Source organism: the organism of the source record quoted next, unplaced genomic scaffold (genome assembly GCF_019419815.1).
Source record: "Pyrus x bretschneideri cultivar Hongxiangsu unplaced genomic scaffold, Pyrus_bretschneideri_v1 Contig4, whole genome shotgun sequence".
In the NCBI taxonomy this organism is placed as follows: Eukaryota; Viridiplantae; Streptophyta; class Magnoliopsida; order Rosales; family Rosaceae; genus Pyrus; species Pyrus x bretschneideri.
Window position 1 is genome coordinate 12,210,296 of NW_025999723.1, and position 6,000 is coordinate 12,216,295.

The window sequence follows — 6,000 nt, forward strand, 5'->3', positions numbered from 1 at the left end:
TCCATGAAGATCTATCACTTAAAAACTCAACAAAAATCTGCATAAATCTTTAATACACTACAGCTCTAAGATCTAATAAGTAAATATTGTACAAAAGAAAATGTAAATTTTGGTTATAGTCTAAGTAATCAAACCATAGAAATAAGTTATTAACACAATCAACGCTAAAGAAAATTGAGTACACACGAGAGCTTCTGGACACGAGTCGAATAACTCTAATACAAATCCACAAAGTTTTGTATATATTGCGCATTATCTATACCGAAACACAGTTTTGCATGCAAATTTAACGGTGTTACATATTTTCCTATGAAAAAAAAAAAAGAAAAGAAAAGAGAAAGGTACTTTAGAATAAAACAGTGAATGAATATTAAAAGCTGGGTCAGTGGTTTGGTGGTAAAACGTTCCAGTCATCCTTCGTATCATTAGTATATGGATGGATTCAAGTCGTTATAATGGAAGTCAGCAGTGAGGCATGAACAAACTAACTGTCTGGCTTCAATCTGAAAGATATATTAATTAGAATGGTGGGATTATATAATCTTTCAAACAAACCAGATAGACAGTTTGTTCATGTCTCACTACAGCCTTCTTTTATAACGACTTGAATCCATCCATATATTAAAGAGAGGGAAGGAAGCAATGGTAGAGATTCTGAGGAGGATTTTTTTCTTTTTTTTTTTTTTTTTTTTTTAGTTTGGTCATTTTTAGTTTTTCAATCTTAAAAAAAAAAAAAAAAATTATGATGAATCTACATGGCGACATACAATTGAATAAGTGAGATTCATTCATATTTTACCTCATCAACACACTAACAGAAAAATTGACGAAAAGCTAACATAAATTACCATATTAATTTCCAAGAACCATTTTTAGTGACCAAATTGATAGATTTTCTCTTTCGAGGACCATTTTAATTGAAATGTCTAATTTTAGAGACCAACATTGATAAAAACCCTACACATTATTATTTGCATATCCTATCAATTGGTATTTGGTATATTCATGGATAATGGCTTGATCATATACCTCAAAATATTTTATATTTCTACTAACATAAAGTGAATGATAGAGGTCGAAACTAATTTGAATTAAGACAATATAAGTATCTTTGACCCAATTTTAAAGCTTTGTCAAGTAATTATATCAAATGAAGGCTAAAATTTGAATTTTAATTGAAGGTGTCTGGCTCTGAAGAAAGTACCACCCCCTGACCCTCAGAAAAGTTCTGTCTTTTCTTTTTGTTGAAAGAAGCGAAGTTAATAATAACTTTAAGAACTTAAGCAATATACAACATAAAAAAAGTATCTGTAATAATACTAAGAGAAACATCAATATGAAAAACAAAATTTACACCAAATTATCACCAAGGAAAATTTTAGGTTTTGTTACATACATGTGAAAGTGTTGTAGATTTTTGTGTAAACTTTGGCGATAGTCAATACATAGACCTGTAAACGGGTCGAATTTATTGGATTTGGATCGGGTTCAACCCGACCCATTAATTTAACTGGTCATCCAAACCTAATTTGTTAAGTTAACGAATCATCTAAACTCAATCCGTTAATCTCATAAGTCACTTGTTTTACATTATTTCTTTTTTAAATGTCGAAAAAGATTACATGTCGAAACATCCCTCCTAATGAAGAAAAACAACCACATATGCACTTACTTTGTTTGACCAAAAATAATAGTTTTAATTAGCAACCGATTGACTTATGAAATTGTCTGAATATAAGATACATCTTGTATTTGTCATGAATATGAATATAAGTATTTTAATATTGAACTACAAATCTAATTAATTCTTTTTCTTTCGATATTGAACTACAAATCTAATTAATTATGTTGGTGCAGGATACTCTTTTTCTTTCAATCATGTTGAAAACCTTGACAAGATTTTTATCGAGGTCCAGTGGCGAAGCCAGGAATTGACGAGGGGAGGGGCAAAGTTAAAAGAGTGTGAGGTTTAAAAGAATAGCAACAACCAAATCATTTTATATAATAATATCTTCCATAATTTATCAATACAAACAAATTATAATTGTTACCGACGAGGTTTCATATCATGAAAACATCGCATAATAGGCTTATTATCAATAGCAAATATATCTCTCCCAAGGTAAACCAACATGCTATCACTCAACCATTGATCTTACATTTTGTTACGCAATGGTGTTTTCACAATCTTCATAGCAGAAAAAACTCTATCCACCGAAACGATTGCAACTGGTAACATCTAAACCAATGTAAGAAGCTTATACACTAACATATAGATTGCACACCTCCCAGTCTTCACCAACTTCTTTGCAAGATCACCAATTCCTCTCAATGATGAAAACTTGATGTGAAAATTAACTTGACACACAAATTAAACCCTATTGTTAACAATTGTAGTATATATGTAAGTAGGGATCGTTCTAGACCGGGGATTAACTATGGATGCTAATCAACACAAATAAGACTTAAAAATACTAAATTAGACTCTATAGACTCAAAACTGACTCAAAACACTCAAAACAGCAACAAACAATCAAAAAGACTCAATTCTAGACCTAACAAGTGATTTTGACGAAAATAAAACTTAACTTGACTCAAAAGACTAAAAGAAAATAGATTAACTCAAATAACAAGACTCAATGAAAGGGGGAATGTTTTGGACAATTTAAAACTTAAAACAGAAACTTTGCATAAAACACTTTGTAAAAACGAATTTGGGTGAAGGCTAGTTAGAGCGCCCTTCTCCACACACGATATATGCATACAAACCAATTTCCAGTATTATTCCTTTAGACTATGAATGACAATGCCCCAAATTAACCATGAAAAGCAAAAATTAACTTTCAGATTTTCCTTAACTCATTGAATTAGACGGGATACACATCACAACCAAATTATCCTTATCAAGTTCCCTAACTATGAAAAGCATGATAGAAAGACATATCAAAGGTCATTAAGTTCTTTGAAAACCATAAGCATTGACGAGGCACTCGTAACTATGAAAAGCATGATACTCATACTAAGGATTTACTTAACACAATCATGATTAGTGACTTCCATTACTTGTAAATATAAGTTCATAACGATTAGGTGAAACTCCCTTATAGTCTAGCATCAAATTCATGCATGCAAATTAAGTGTCGACCCTCAACCAACATACATAAACAAGTTTTGATAACCCAGATAAGCAAATCACATTCAAGACTCAAGAAACAATAACTGGATGTAATCAATTGATATAAAACATATAATCATAGCTTCGAATTCATCTCCAACTATAAAGAAATTAGTTCCACATGTTCATCATAATTGAAAACCAAATTAAAATAAACATTGAACTAAAACTAAGGATAGAAAAAACCCAGAAACGCTCCACACTCCAATGGCAAGCTTGCGGCACTCCCTTTGGATGGTGGTAGATTGCACAAGTCCTCTTCTCCTTCTTTCCTTACTGCGGCACTAGGGTGAATTAGGTGTTTGATGGCTGAATGTATGAATGAATGTATGAGTGAATGGATGATTGATATATGCGTCAAAGACATGTATTTATAGGCTAGGGTTTTGCACAATTTCTGAAGGGAAAATGATTGCACAATCCTAGGGGAAAAGGATTAGGGTTACACTGGCAAAGACCAAGGAGGAAAGGGAAAAAGATTGCAGGTTCTAGAGCTTTTAGAAGAGGGAGAAGGCGCCACTGTTCTAAAGATTCTAGAAACAATGTGTTTTGTGGCAGAAATTAGGACTTCTAGAAGGGATAAAGGGGAAAGGTGCGGCACCCTTTTAGGAGCAGATAAGACTCCTAGAAATCAGGGTTTTAGGTCCCCTTGCAGCTAGAAATAAGGTAGAACAAGATTAGGTTAGGATAAGGTTTGGATAAGATAAGGTTGTTTGGATAATGTTCCATGTTTCTTGCTCTTTTCTTATCTTCTTTGTCTTGAACTTATTTTTCTAGATTTGTAGCATGCTCCTTGCCTCTTTTGACTTGAATTTCATCCATCCACCTTACTCCGTATGCAAGCCATCCATAATAAGCCCACTGCTCCAATATGCACCAAAATGCACTTTCCTGCCTCTTTTGCCATTAGAACTTACAAATACACGAAAATAGCTTAAATCACTATAACAAATGGAAATTAGCTAAGTAAATGCAAGGAAATAGGCTAACAAAGTCGCATAAATATGCTCCTATCAAATTCCCCACACTTAGCTTTTGCTAGTCCCCGAGCAAAACGAAGAAAACAAAACAAACCCTAAACCTTCCAACAATTGCCTCAGGACTTCCAATGCAACATGACATGTTAAAAATCACTACTCCCACAGATTTTAGGTATCCTTACCCTCAAGCATATACTTCACCAGTAGTAACCACTCACTAGCTGGCATTTAATCAATTAAAACAATATTTTGAATGTAGTAACATGCCTTAGAGAATCCCTCAATTTCTCACTGGATATACTCTCTATTTTCACACATATTTTCTGACTACACTCCCTACACTAGGTATATGTGAGAAGATTGATGTAAACATGTAGACTAATACTCACATATGTATAATCAAATAAGACACTTTCTGGATTATTAACATGTATATGATCTCATGAATGGAATGTGACTACTTAGACGTGAGAACCAGGGATACCATATGCTCAAACCAATTTTAAACTCCACATATTGAAACACATAACAATCAAGATAGAATTCAAAGGGTTGTAACGGGGCTAGGGTATTGGCTAACAAAGAAAGGTAAGGATAAACAAAAAGTTCTTAAAGCAATAGTAAGCAACGTAATGAAATAAACACTTAGAATTCACTTTTGAATGTAGAAATCAACTTTGAACACAAAGGGAAACTTCACACAATGAATAAGGTCAGATTCAAACTTTTGGACTCTTTCTTCAACAACCAATAGTTGTGAGTTCATTCTCACTTATTTTCAACTCTTTTTCTTTCTTTTCTTCAACTTTCTTCTTCTTTTTCTTCTTTTTCACGTTTTTTTTTCTTTCTTTTTTTTTCCTTTCGTGCCCTTTTTTTTTTTCTTTGGCACATCAATCATACATCCTCCTAGATTTCCACGAAAAACACCTTCCCCCACACTTGTTTTTCTACAAATTGTAGATTAAAAGGGATTCCCTCTAAGTCATGCTTCACTATACTTTAAGAACAAGGGTATGGATATTCCTATTCTAGGCTAGGTAAGGATAATGTGGTTAACAAAGAAAATAAGCTAACTAAGGCTCAAAGGGGTTAAACCTACAATACATATGCAAAGGGTAAGGCTTTTTGGCTTTGGTTTTAACTAAACAACTTCATCTTATTGTATGTTATGCAATCAATATCATGCTTTGAATGAAACGGGCATGAGTTCTAGTATTTAGAACAATAGTGATGAAACGCATTCTAAGTAGCAACCAAGCAAAGAATAATGAGATCATGCAACGACTTTAGAAAACAAAAACATCATGATTAATAACTCTCCAAATAAAGTTTAGGCTCAAGTCTCTCAAGGTTGTAGTGTTAGTTTGAGTTCCTTCCTTCAAACATGTTAAAAAAACTGATTTTTTTCTTTTTGTGGTTATATGTGAATTCGTAATTGTCAACTACAAGTAAGCATAAACCAAAGAGCATATCAAAGTTCCATCCATGTTTGTAACTTTCTTTAACAGTCATGCAATTAAAAACCAAATCCTCATCATTGTGTTGGAAGGTACCCTAAGACACAAACACACAAAAAATGACTCTAAAAACAACTCTTTTGGGTTTTTCAAAACTCTTTTTCGACTTTTTTTTTTTCAAATTTTCGGATTTTCTGTTTAAGACACATAAAAACACTTCAAAACACACTAAAAACACTTAAAAATAGTGAGAAACAACATTAGAAGTGATAGGTGATAAAATCCCACAAAAATCATGCAAAAATAGCTTGTTTACCCCCCCCCCCCCCAACACTTAAACCAAACATTGTCCTCAATGTTTCAAACATAGACTCATAAACAAACAAAC